The sequence below is a fragment of the Thunnus thynnus genome, chromosome 2 (genome assembly GCF_963924715.1).
Source record: "Thunnus thynnus chromosome 2, fThuThy2.1, whole genome shotgun sequence".
Lineage (NCBI taxonomy): Eukaryota > Metazoa > Chordata > Actinopteri > Scombriformes > Scombridae > Thunnus > Thunnus thynnus.
Genome location: NC_089518.1, coordinates 3,015,682 through 3,030,004, shown reverse-complemented (window position 1 = coordinate 3,030,004; position 14,323 = coordinate 3,015,682). Strand labels below are relative to the sequence as shown.

Sequence of the window (14,323 nt, the reverse complement as noted above, 5' to 3'; positions counted from 1 at the left end):
AGCATGGTTCCAAAATCCATCAGTAGACAGGATGGTCTTTACATGTTTCTTGGTTTATGTGTATCTCACCAGGCATATCATACCTTGGATATGAGCTTATCTTCTTTACTGTAAAATGGGATAGGGAATTAAATTGCAGATGGGATATTCCAGATCATAATCAAACTCATACAGATGTTCACCAACATTTGTTATCAGAATTCGCTATTCTCAATTTAAAAATATATATTGCCAAAAAAAAAATTCTTATACCATATGTTGCTTGCCTCTTTGGTATGCCTTTGGTGTTGTTGTTTTTTAAATCAACCGGCATTTACATTGTAATTTTGTAAATTAAGAAAATAAAATGAGTCCAAAAATGACAATTGCAACATAAATAATTTGCTGTTGTTTCAGTTTAAGGAATGGAGTCATGACCATGGCCAGAAATACATGACGGACAGAGTCTGCTAACAAGATTTGGAACACTTCTGTTTTCAGCAAACGATTTTCATGGCAATCGATTTGCAGCCAATCAGAGTTGCTCTTACTGAATTCATGCAGGTAACGTTACCATGTAGGAAGCACACCACAAGAACCTGAAGCAGATAGCATGCCTAGACTATTCAGCATCCCTGCTCTATTTCCATGTTTCCAGAAGAGAGGAAGCAGTGCATTTGAGATGTAACATAAAAAAATATTTTTTGAAGGATTCAAAACATTGTAAACATCTAATGGCCTAGTTAAGGGTGTAAATTGTGATTGACGCCTGATACAAGGCAAGTAAGGTTAACATGACGTTAGCTTGGTAACGTTAGCAGCTAAGTGTCAGCTAAACATTGATGTCAGGACATTCTAGTTCGAGATTTTGACCGTTATGTCGGGAATTTTCATGCCATTAAACAAGACAGTTTTTCCTTAACGTCGGGACATTATAACCAGAGATTTTGACATTGGGCATTTTCATGACATTAAATGACACATTTTAACCGTCATATTGGGCTTTTTTTTTTTTTTTTTACCACATTTTACCATATTAATCTACACCATGATCTTTCCCTCACCCTAACCAAGTGGTTTTTATGCCTAAATCTAACTAACAGCATTAAATGACATGCAAAAAGGTTAAAATGCATAGACATGACACACGAGTGTCCTTAAAAGTGGCGTGCTATTTTTATTCCATGCCATGAGATTACATTGTGATGAATGCTGCCAAAGCTGTGTGTGAGAGTGCTCCGTTTCTTTATTCCCAGTGTAAAACAACACGTTATTATCCAAAATTCTTTTTTTTTCCTTCTACAACGATTACATTCTTTAAATGTGATAATTATTGTTATTTGTTGTAGCCTACAGTTTATAGATGAATTTTAAATGTAATTGACCTTTTCGATCTGTAATGAAAAGGCCTAAAGCTAATAAACCCCATAGATTGAATTATAAATAGCTACTTTCTCAACTGTTATCTATTATTTAAAAAAATAGATGAAAATGAACAACTTGATGACAACAATGACATCTTTGCAATTTTTGAGTGCCCCATTCCATTTCATTTAGTTGTAGCAGAACTTGTGGTGCAGAACTGGTGTTGTGCATGCTGGCTCACTGGAATGGCTCTGTTACACATAAATGCAATAGAATATGAATATATTATAAAATGTGTGTATTTGAAATTGAAATATGCATATACATATGAATAATTGTAAACTTGTGTCTCTTTTTTTCCCCCTCAGCCGTAGCTGCAGTACCACAAATTGGAATGTTAGTGTCCCAGGAGTCCTGGAATTGACAGCAGCCACAAGTCCTCAAGCTCAAGCACTACGCTGGAGTAAGAATTTTTGTATAGGTTGCAATATGACAACTTTTCTAAAACCTTTAACATGTCCTCCATGTATCATTACACTACATTATTATCACAGGGATGTGAACCTTCCTGATTAAGCAGGAATTACTGATTTTCTATGTAAATATGTGATCTAAGTGAATCATACAAATCAACTAAAAACAAACAAACAAAAAAACAAAAAAATGTGTTTATTTGTGGCTGTCACTTGCAATTTAATCAGGAGAGACTCAGTTTTACATAGTGAATGGTGTTTATTTAACAGCATGACAATGAATGTAAAAGTCTTTGGCGATTAGACTCCATCGTGATGTGGCCTAATATGGAGGGGGAGATGAATGCATGAATGGGATAACCCCCCGATGGAGTCTAGACACTGGTGGCGGTGATGGAGAGGTGTGGATCGAGGTGGTGTGGTATTGGCTCCTGGAGACTTGGGGCCTTGCCGGAACGTGAGGTTGGGCAGACGAATGATGATCCAGGATGGAGAGGTGTGGATCGAGGTGGTGTGGTATCGACTCCTGAAGACTTGGGGCCTTGCTGGAACATGAGATTGGGCAGACGAATGATGATCCGGGATGGAGAGAGGCGTGGATCGAGGTGGTGTGGTATCGGCTACTGGAGACTTGGGGCCTTGCCGGTATGTGAGGTTGGACAGACGAATGATGATCCGGGATGGAGAGACGTGGATCAAGGTGGTGTGGTATCGGCTCCTGGAGACTTGGGGCCTTGCTGGAATGTGAGGTTGGGCAGACGAATGATGATCCGGGATGGAGAGGCAAGGAGCAAGCTCCGGTGTTATGGCTGTGGAGGTGGATGGGGTGGAGGTGGACGTGATTATTGCCTGAAATGACAGCTGACAGCGACAGATAGGGAAACGGTTTTAAAGTTTGACAGCTAGGCTGTGATTGGCTATTTAGGGATCGTGGAGGAATCTGATTTGTCAACTAGAAATGAAGCGACTGACAGCTGATGTGAAAGCGGGAGGAGCTGAGAGAGAAGAGTGAAATTATGAATGAATGAATGATTAAGAGTCTTCCTGCCTGAATTTACGCTAAGCTTCATAAAGTGACTCCTGTCTGTCTTGCTAAGACATTTTGTCATTTCTTCCAGCTGTTTGCTGCACAATATGTTGATTTGTTATAAATTATCTGATGAGACTAGCCTCAGTACTTGGAGAGATACTAGGCTTGGAATGTTGCCCTCTCAAAAGCTATTTTCACACATGAACTCTGGACAATGTCCAAAGAATCAGCTCCCGACATTTTCTGGAGTTGCCCGTTCACACATGTAGCATACAGCAGGAGATTGTTCATGTTAGATGTATGCTCACCTACTGGAAATACTCTATTTAGATTTGAAAATAAGCCTGGAAGAGTGGATGAGTCTTGCACATACATTGAAAATAAATGTTTAAATAAAGGTTCTATTATTTGTTATAACAGTCATCCACTCAAACTTATTTTCAGTTTTAAATGTATATTTCAATGGTTTTTGAAAGTCATATCAGCAAGTGGGACTCAGCAGCAGTGCTATTTCAACTTAGGACCCCGACTGATAAATATCAACTGTAGGATGCCAGTTAAGGGTTAATGCCATGTCCTGTGGTCAGAGGTCAGGTTCTTTTTTCTGTACTAACCAAGGCTGATACGTGAAAATGAACTAAATGTGTTTTATTTCTGTTTAAAAAAAGGAAAAAGACGGTGTGGGTGGTGGGCAGGTAATGTAATTGGTATATGCCCAATCACTGTGTAACACCGACTACCACAGCAAGCCTAATATTAAGTACAATTTTGAAAAGTTTATTATGTATATTTTTAACATATTGAGTGGAAAAATAAGTTAAGGTAAAACCTAGGATATGAATGTTTTCTTGTTATTGAGCTAACATGTAGGCCAAATAATGGGAGAAATATTATTAGTCGTTCCCCAGTGAAGCCTCTGATTGTCATAATGTTAAGACTATTCTTCTCTGTTGTGTACCTTACCTTATCTTAGTTCTTCTCCTTTCATACTACTGCCTCAACATCGGTTATCCAGGAGAGCTGGGAGCAACTCCAGAATTCTTGCAGAGGTAAGACTTGAATTGTAATTATTCAGAGTCATTCTATCTTAAAACAAAGAGTGGACACATTTCTGACACATCTCAGAGCCACTGTGCTTTATGGTAAATAGTAGGCTTAGGTGATTTAATTAAATTCTATTTTCATTTATGATTTTGGCTTCCAACAATTATGGAAACAAGATAATCGAGGTAAAACAATATTGTGCCATTTAGCATAAAGCTCTCGTTTTGTCTTGGGTTGTAAATCCAGTGCGCACCTTTACAAACAAAAAGCCTCATAAATTAGCAATGCAGCAACACAAACAGTTAATTCAGAACTTACCTTGTAGCTGGGTCTGCCATTTCACTGCATTTTCAAGCTGGTGCTAAGGCACAAACTAATCCAAATAATCTGATAGAAGCCTTGTGAAAGTCAAATCCATCGTTTCCGTCATTAAACATACTTTTAGTGGCTAACAACTAACAATGGTGTGTGTGTGTGTGTATGTATATATATATATATATATATATATATATATATATATATATATATATATATATATATATATATATATACACACATATGTGTCATTATTTGTATCTTGGATGGCTTGATATGTTTTCATTCATTTGATATATTTTCATTATGTTATGACAAAAAGGCAATAGTATCTTTTCAGGGCCACTGCTGCAAAACACTGTCTCAGTGTTTTAAAGTTATTATACAGACAACTCTTATCCTTCTTCAATAACATTTTTTTTTTGCAGTTTATATTTTAAAATGAAGAATGACGCAATGTCAAAGTACAGTTAACCTACATTTACAGAAATATTAATAAAATAAATTCGACCTTTTATTCGCAGCACTTCTGACAGTTAATTTAAGTTTATGCTTTTGCAAAGTAAAATTAGGCTACATGTTTTTTATGTGTTTATGTTATATGTAAATGGGCCTAGATTTACATTACTTTTTGTAATAAAACTATTAATTATCTGTACTTAAGCTTTCCTTTGTCATTGTTTAAAGATAATCATTCTGTTTTTTAGAGGCGTATGACTCTATTCTAACAATATATTTTAAAAGTAAAAGATTTCATGGAATTTCAGAGGTTTCTTGTAAAATTAGAGGAATAGATTTTAATCATGGTAAAGATAATTCATGTTTTTTACAGTTAATGTTCTATAAAATTACCTTGTTTTTTTGTTTTTGTTTTTTACAATGTAGATTAACAAGATGGGCACGTATTCATATGAAAATGGGAAAGAACTGGAGTAGAATGAGTATGGATGAGGATTCTTAAACCATAAGGAAATCATGGTGACCTGATGGTGCCCACTGTGGACCACCAATTTCCTTATGGAGCCTCTTAATAGCTCTTTGGTAAGCAACACCAAGGGGAGAAAGCTGACTTGTGAAAGCACCGAGGGGTCAGAACACAGAATCATATTGGAAAGCTGAGCTAATCTTGGCAGCAAAGTCAAACAGCTCCCAGATAGCCACCTGCCTTGGAGACTTGCCAGTCTCTAATTGAAATGTTGTGATAAATTCCCTGTACAGGTCAGATGTTATGTGCTGCCTAAGCAGGGGTCAGGAGGACAGAGGGGGGTTGAGTTTTGGGGCTGGAGAGGGAGGGGGTGTTTGGTGAGGGGTCTCCTTTGGGATCCACTCTTGATCTTTATAGTGTGGACTTATTAGTTGAGTGGAGATGATATGCTCAGCAGGACACAGTCCATCCTTTACAAACCCACAGCACAGTCTGTATGCACTTTTCACAATGCATGTCTCTGCCACATTTCACCTGTATAGAAAAAAAAACAGAAAAAACACCAACAGTAAACAATCGCACAGAAACAAGCCACAGACACAGAAATGCACACATAAGCTTATCCGCAGCCTGCAGAAATAGGAAGGTCTGCAGCATCCTTTTGAAGTGGACATTGTTGTGACAAATCTGAGGTCACCAAGTTTTTTGTTCCAGAGAACAGGTCCATGATAACTAAAATGATGTTAAATCCCATTACAAAAACACAACCCTATAACCTGAGAGGTCTGATGGTATTGTAATGAGTGAGCAAGTCAGAAATGTACTGGAATTTTATAGTTGATTCAGTTTTGCACTGGGAGCCAATTAATTGGTTTAAGTACAGGAATAATGTGTTGGGCTTTTCCTGTACGTTTGAGCATTACAGTAGTCTAACCTGGTTGAGATGAATTCATTAAGCAGTTCCTCAGAACCAGCTTGGTGTAAAGTCTCTAACTTTGGATGTGTTTTTCCTGTGATAAAAACCTGCCCTGGTTACAGCATATTATTGACATGACTTCAAAGTCAAGATCTCCTAGTCAAGAGTCCAAATGAAATCTGAGGTTCCTGACTTGCTTACTGTTTAAATACACTGAGGCCCTCTTCACATCTGGCATTCAAGTCTTTATCTACAGGTGTGAATGTACCCAAAACACATAGAGGATGCATTGAGATCCAACCATTCAGACTACATATGGAGGTGGTCTGCACCATATATGGCCACATTCTTTAAGCAGTGTGTATGCAATGTGTCCTGGGCCACACTGAATGACCGTTTACTCAACTGACGTCCTCTGCATAAGTGGAAGTGTGTACTCATTCAACAGTGTGGTGTAGTTGTTGCTCTTTCTCTCCTTCACTCTGCTGCGTGTGTGTGTGAAGTGTGCACTGTGTAAGTGCAATGAAAGTGTTATTGTAAGTGCAATAAAAGTTCCACAATTAAAAAGCCAATAATCAGTCTGTCTGATTTCCATCTTCTTTTAATTTCCAGCAGACTAGGAACAGGAAGTGCATTGCTGCCTCCCACCAGGTAAAGACAGACAAATGGAAATGATGAATGTGTTTATTTGCATTTAGATCAGGGAAGTGAGATGTGTTCATAAGTGGTCACTCGAGATGCATGTGGAGACATTCTAATGCCAGGTGTGAACTGATGTACTTAGAGCTGCCCACTTGTGATCAGATCACCCGAGGCACATGTTAATGCCAGGTGTGACCAGGGCCAGAATTGTGAATACATTTCCTTCCTCTGGTTTTCAGGACCAACTACAAGTATGTCAGTCTTAATTGATGTAATTATAGCACTTTACCAGCTCGTTTAGACTATTGGACTGATATCAACAGAGGGGATACTGTATGTTTTGAGTTATTTTTCCTAATAATGGTGCCAAGTAGGAAAATACATAAATTATATGGGTGTGAACAACACTTGGCTGCACAGCGTGAGGACAGATGCACTGGAGGGTCAAAGCTATTTTGACTGAATCATACAGTAGATTATTAAAGGTTACACTGCAAGAGAGTGAAACTTCCATAGGATATAGTTTGGTAAGGGACTTATTCCCACTCTTTGCCTGGATGCTAATTTAAGACTGGATTTTGTGCAGATTACTTGAAATGTAACATATCTACTTTTGAAGTTACCACTAATCTAAAATCACATTCAGGATAACCAGCTCCATTGTTCCTTCTGATTCCATCACTATGTGTTTATTTACTTCCACTCCAGGCACTTACTTTGCATGACAAAGTGCTTGGCTACTAGACTTGAGGCCACCATTCAGATGTAAATGAAAAGTGTGGCCTATTATTTGCAATTGACATGGTCAGACTGAGACATTTTGTGGCCCAACTGTCTTTTACGACATCAGCTGTGACATCTAACATGGTTCTGCTTGTGTAATGCTGAGGGAACTGACTGCAGGAAATAAATGAACAGTTGTAGGATCCTCTAGTGCCCATAGATATGTGGTTGGCCTGTAATTCTGGAGCGTAAACAAGTAGCACAACCATGGAGATAACCTGGCAACAAAACTGGTGGCCACCCATTGGATGGGATTGCTTGTAATTTGTTGTTTAAAGGCTAGTTTGGCATGTAAACTGTCAGTGATGGAGCTATTGTCACAGTATGTACACAACATAAGCGATCCACCAGCTTTTATTGTTCTGTCATTCAGTAGGTTTAGGAGAACTGGGTCAAAAGGCTACGTAAGATTAAAACAAGGTACTTGCTTTAAAACACAATTTTGCATGTCATAAGATGTATGGCAAACGTGGCAGTCTTATCAAACTATTATTCTGTGATCATAACTTCATCATATGAATATGTAGCGATAACAAATAGTGGTCTAGTGGTCCTAACAGGGACATTATGTGTAGGTCCAGTTCACTCTCTGTAATTTTTGTTCTGGTATCTTGAACGTGAAATAATGGGCAGATAAAGTATGAGCATAACTTGTTATCCTCATATGATGATATTTTAAAGTCATCCTTGTGTGTTCTCATTTGCTTATATATATATATATATATATATATATATATATATATGGTGACCAGATGTCCTGGTTTGTCCAGGATTTCCCAAATAATAATTGTAATATTATACTTGTTGTCAGCGCTTACATAGACATTTGTTCTGTCCCACCCTTGTCACTAACCCTTTCGATGTTCTGAAAAATTTCTTATACAGCTTTATCCTTGATTTTAACTCACAAAGTCCCTAAGTGACATCTACTGAACATCCTGGTGCAGTCATGTGACAATGTGTGAATCTGTGTACCCATGACATCACTTCCAAAAAGACAGTGTGCCTGGTCAGCAAATGTGACAGAACTAGCTAATTTTAAAAAGCTTGTTTTTTGTCACTAAAGGTAGGTTTCAACCCATTCAACAATTCGGATGCTTTAATAAGATGTCCTGTATTACATTTAACCTGTTCTGACCACATTTCTTGAACAAATTGATATAAAACAACTTAGGGAAATATCGTTATGAAATATATGTTACATTACAGATCTTTGACACTGAAGGTAGAATTTCAAAAAAAAAATTCAGAAATGTGTTCCTTATGGTCTATTTGGTCTGTTTTATATTCCCCATGATTTTCCTTAAAGGAGAAATAGGTCTGGGTTCTTATGGGTTAAAGTGTTATGATTAGTGTTCATGAATAAACTACCTTATGAAGGAGGTCCCCATACCAGATCTCAAACTGGAGTCCCCCAGATCAAAGATGACTGTGTTGACTACTGAGCTAAACCTTTACCCATTGCCTCATTGCAGACAGACCTCTACCTATTTATACACCCATAACACAGAGACAGCACACCATGTAATGTGTAGGGAAGAACTTCAAAGGCCATTATTGCTTTGCACTTTTCATTTATTGCCTGTTTTTACAACCTAACTTTGTGGAAAGGAAAAGGGGAACAACAGGTTATGGAGAGTCCCTTGGGAGCATTTCACGTGTGTCACTAGCTCAGCTTTATCTCCGGGAAACACCTCCAACTCTGGGAGTAATGTCCAAATTAGGAAATGTGTGTCATGTAGCAGGTGGATGTGACTCCCCTTGTGGAGACCTGCTGATAGACGGAGCAGAGGACAGAGACTGAGATAATGATGTAACCTACCTGCGTGCTGGTATTTGACTTTTTTTTCAAATAATTTAAAAAATATTTGTATGAAACAAATATTCGTCAAAAAAACCCACTATTACATATAACATATTTGTATTCAGGCACACCCCTAATATATACTCATCAACGCTATTAGCTGCTGAAATGTATTTACATTCACTGGAGGTCTAGTATTTTACCTTCACAGTGTCACAATCCTGTCACTGTCCTATCATTCATTTTACGGTGTTATTTTCTTGTAGTTCCTAGCCTCCTGTATTCATCTCCAGCCTTTTTTCCCTTCACACCTGCCCCGCATCAGCTTCGTCATCTCTGCCCTGCCTCCAGTGTTTCCCCCAGCCAATCAGACACTTGCCTGTTCTACTGTCTAGTCAACTGTTCCCTATTCTCTCGTTAGTTCAGTTTGTATTTTAGTCCTGTTGTTCAGTTCAGTCTTTGTTGGATCATCTGTTCAGTTTTGCTTTGCCTGCACTCCTGAGTCCTGCATAAAGATTAATTCTTCAGTTCCTGTTCCTGTTGCAGTCTCCTGCTTTTGGGTGTGCCTGCTCTGTTCCTTGCAACAGCATAATCCAACCAATTATGAACCCAGGAGAAAGACTGATTTCTCAGCTGCAGCTGTTTTATGTTCCTCAGCTACCGCAGCCCCTTCTCCTGAGTCGCAGCAGCTCCCTGTTCCTGAACTGCAGCAGTTCCCTGTTCCTGTGCTGCAGCAATCCAATGAGCCTGAGCTCCAGCAGTCACCAGTTCCAATGCTGCAGTGGTCCTGAGTTCCTGTGCTGCAGCTGTCTCCTGTGGCTGTGCTTCAGCAGCCTCCTGTTTCCTTGGCTGCAGTGGCCCCCTTGCCTGTTTCCCAGCTACCAGACTCCAGTCCTGTACTCCAGTTGTTGGACTCCAGTCCTGTACTCCAGCTGCTTGACTCTGGTCCTGCACTCCAGCCGCTGGTCTTCAGTCCTGCACTCCAGCATTTGTTGGTTCATCTCTTCAGCTCTGCTTTTCCTGCATTTCTGAATAAAGATTTATTCTGCAGTCCCTGTTGTCTGCGGTCTCCTGTTTTTGGGTCCATCTGCTTTGCTGTTTGTAACATACAGTGGTGGAATGAACTCTCAAATTATTTGATGCGTTGATGAGGCTTATTTTAACATAAAAAAAAAAAAAAAAAATCCCAAGAATTTTATAAAATTGGCCATTTTGACATGAGTTTAGATTTTTGTGAACATTTAAACACTACAACACATAATAGTTACCATGTATAACAAAAGTAAGACACATAATAGCCTATGTTAATTCCCTTAAGGTCAGTGATGCGTAGGCATTGTGTATGTACTCATTGCAACATGATATAATGTGTCCATAATATGAAGTCTTTTTTGTATGTACACAGGAGTGGTACTTTTACATAATATCAGTTTATTTGTTAGCCTTGGGAATTCTAATGTCACATTTGTAACTGGAGAACTGTTTACATCCTGATTACAGACGCAACATGAGAGAGAGCACTTCATTGCGGTTCACTACTTCTCAAACAAACAAAAAGCTCAAGCAAACATCGAACAGGCAATGACCCCCTAACATTCATCCCCACTGACACAAGCTTTGATATTATCCATAAAAAATAACACTAATCCTCTCTAAATAATCCTAATCCTGTTCAAAGATAGAAAAAAACTGAATAAATCCTTGAATAAAGATACATCTGTCAGTGGTGAGTGAGGGTATATATATTTAAACAGAGCTGCTATGGAGACGGATGCATGTCACCCGGAGAGGAACAATTGGGTGAACAACTCCTTCATGGCCCATATTCAGCCTGGAAGCCATGTGGAACAACAAAGCCTGTTCATCCTCTGCTAACTTTCCCAGCAGCACATTGTTAACACTCAGCAAGCCTCTGTATTGACTTTGTGACCCCTCTGTCTAGTGGCAGTCGAGCCACACTATTAGCATCCCTAAAGTGCAACAAGCTGGGAGTCCATCCAGCTCCAGGCAGATGGAGAGATTCTTGTCTTTTGTCCAATCCAACACAGTTGCGCAACAGAGTCGAATTTAACAATGACAGTATGGCCAGACTAGTTTTTTTCTGTTCATGGATTAATAATCATAAATTGGGCTTCAGATAAAGTTCAAGTTACCAGCTCTTAAAATTATAAACCTGAAAAAATGTTCATTATCAAACCCCTATTTTACACTATTTATGGTTAGCATTTTTTCAGCAATAGCAAATTTAATTTTTAATATGTGGTGTCCACCACTATATGAAATTAAAATTGTGTGACATTAATTAATTAATGTCCACTTACTAGATTTTCCTGAGCTTTCAGCCACATCTTCCTCGCCTCCATAAGCAAATGAGATGCAACTGAAAGCTTCAGAAAAGCTTCAAAAAAGCTAGTAAATGGACCTTGAGTTGGGATTATTTTGTCACGCATACTAATCCTGAGGCCATGAAGGAACCTCCATGAACTTCCATGCTGAAGGGATTGGAATTACAAATTACCTATGCACAAGAGATTCACAGGAAATAGTGCATGCACGAACTGTATATGATGCGGAAGACAATAGTCAGGGTTCTTTATTCAGTTGTAAGTTTTAAGTGTGACAAAGTCAAAGTTGAGCCAGTTTGTACAAATTAGAGAATCTAAGTGATGTTTATCATGAACAGTATGGAAAATAATTTTTATGTTGTCTTAAATTTTGTATTAGAAAAAATCCAAAATTCCCCCAGTCCACAAAAACACATGGATATACACACATGCACACGCGGGTGTGTGTGTGTGTGTGTGTGTGTGTGTGTGTGTGTGTGTGTGTGTGTGTGTGTATGTATATATATATATATACACACACACACACACACACACACACACACACACACACTTCCACTCCATCCCAGCAGGGACATCCCTTGCCCCCATTATTAGATTGAACGTGCATCTCAGTTATCTGGATTGCTGTTCTAAATGGGAACTACCTCTGTCTCTGTCTTCAAATGTAGTCTTTGTTGGTTTGCTTATTGTGTTGTTTATTATTGTGTTATTAAATATCTCTTAAATGAACCTGTGAAATAGCATTCAATACAAGATGTCTAGTTTATCTGTAAAATAATTTTCAATCCAATGATGTGTAGTATTCATCATTAGTAGATCAGTATGCAAAAAATACATTACTGTATGTACTGTATGTACTTGTTGTAGTTGATTATAGCCTTATTTACAACTGTGCTATTATTTAGGGCATGCTAAGCTAATAAAAATAGTATATTTTATTGGAGGGTATGACAAGCGGGGTTTGCACAGGAACCCCTACTGAGTGATAAGGTGTTACACAGACACTAGATAGATAGACACTCTGAGTTTTTTTCCAAACAAAGTAATGGAGAAAGCCATAGAGTTGTAGAATAGTGCTGAAAGAATCAAGTGAGGTTCAATCACTAACCTGCTACAGTGCAAAACCATTACATTTCCTTGAATGTCCTGAGGATCTTTTAAGGGCTCTTCAAAATACTTTCCTGAATCTTACCTGAATCTTTTGTCTTGTGGCAAACTTTGAGCTTTGAGGTCATCCCTCACATATCAAAGGCTTTTTGATACTTTGGTGCAGTTTTGAGTGATGCTTTGTTGACCCATCCATCCTCCTGGATGTAACTTCCTTTGCTCTATAATAATCATAATAATAATAATAATAATAACAACAACAACAATAATAATAATAATAATAATAATAATAATAATAATAATAACAATAACAACAACAATAACAACATTATTATTATTATTATTATTATTATTATTGTTATTATTATTATTATTATTACTATTATTATTATTGCAAAATGATTCACAGAGAGTGACGCTCTCTGTTCCTCTTAATGAACAAACATTCAGGCTTTGAGTGGTAGCTTGATATTAGCACTAATTGTAGTAATATTAACGGTAATCTAGTACATACTGTTAGTAGGTCAGCTACAGCATGACACGGTGCACCCTCAGATGGTTGTAGACTGGATTCATGGGATTAAACAGCTGATATAATGCAGTTGCTGTTTTCTCATGATAGTGGAATAGAGGTATTATTTGTGTGATTGTGAAAACGAAGTCAAAACATGCTTATTATTCACAGATTTTTATCAAGTATTCTTATTTCATTGTCTTAAGTCTCATTCCACATCTGCCTATATTGTTAAGTTGTTCAGTAAACTTGGCTACCTATATTCTTAGGTTAGAGTCAACATTATCATAAAGGATTTTAGGGGCTAACATACAGTAGAGGAGAACGGGGTAAATCAAGCCAGTGGGTAAAATAAGCTTCCCCCTTTATCTAGGTAACCATAAATAAAAGTAATCATGTGACCAGAAAAGAGAAGAAAGTATAGTTCACATTACTCAATCCATCTTGGACTCAAGCACATGGAAACAGTGGTCAGCAAAACAGAGCAAAAAAAAGGATTTTTGTCATGCCAAGTGAATTCATCATGTTACTAAAGTTATCAGTCTTGTATTTTAATAACATAATTTTTAGACATTATTACATGTTAATCTAAGCCAGTGTAAGCCACAGAACAAGGTCATAAACATAGCATAATTATGGATCTGTGTGAAATAGTTTTGTCAAAATGGAGGTAGTGGGGTAAAATGTGCCAGTGATGTTGGGGCAAGTTGATTCAATGGCTCAATTTACCCCCAAAAATTATTTCCTGATATTCTAGAGACTAGAGACACTGTTCATGTTACTGTTTGATCACTGCTACAAGTGTTACAATGCTGATGAATAAATACATTATTGTTGACTAATGTTAAGTTTAAGCCACACACAAACATACTTTACATACAGACGGGTGACAAATTAAAGGAAAAGCCAACATAAAGTGTCACAATAAGGTGTTGGGCCACCATGTGCTTCCAGAACGCTTCAATACACAAAGGTGTATTGAAGCGTATCTTGAACTCTTCTGGAGGGATGAACACCATTCTACCAAAAGATATTCCCTCATTTGGTGTTTTGATGATGGTGGCAGAGAGGGCTATCTAAC

At 38.0% G+C, this 14,323-nt stretch overlaps 1 long non-coding RNA gene across 2 annotated transcripts; it reads left to right on the top strand.

Moving 5' to 3' along the window:
• Positions 1-1,706: 1,706 nt before the first annotated feature.
• Positions 1,707-12,136, top strand: LOC137190148 (uncharacterized). Of its 2 annotated transcripts, XR_010929991.1 has the most exons (4): positions 1,707-1,807; positions 3,821-3,896; positions 5,092-6,698; positions 9,934-12,136. It is a non-coding gene; the product is annotated as an uncharacterized lncRNA (long non-coding RNA). The 2 variants fall into 2 exon arrangements; XR_010929985.1 differs by lacking the exon at positions 1,707-1,807 and having other exon boundaries at positions 3,733-3,896.
• The last annotated feature ends 2,187 nt before the right edge of the window (positions 12,137-14,323 follow it).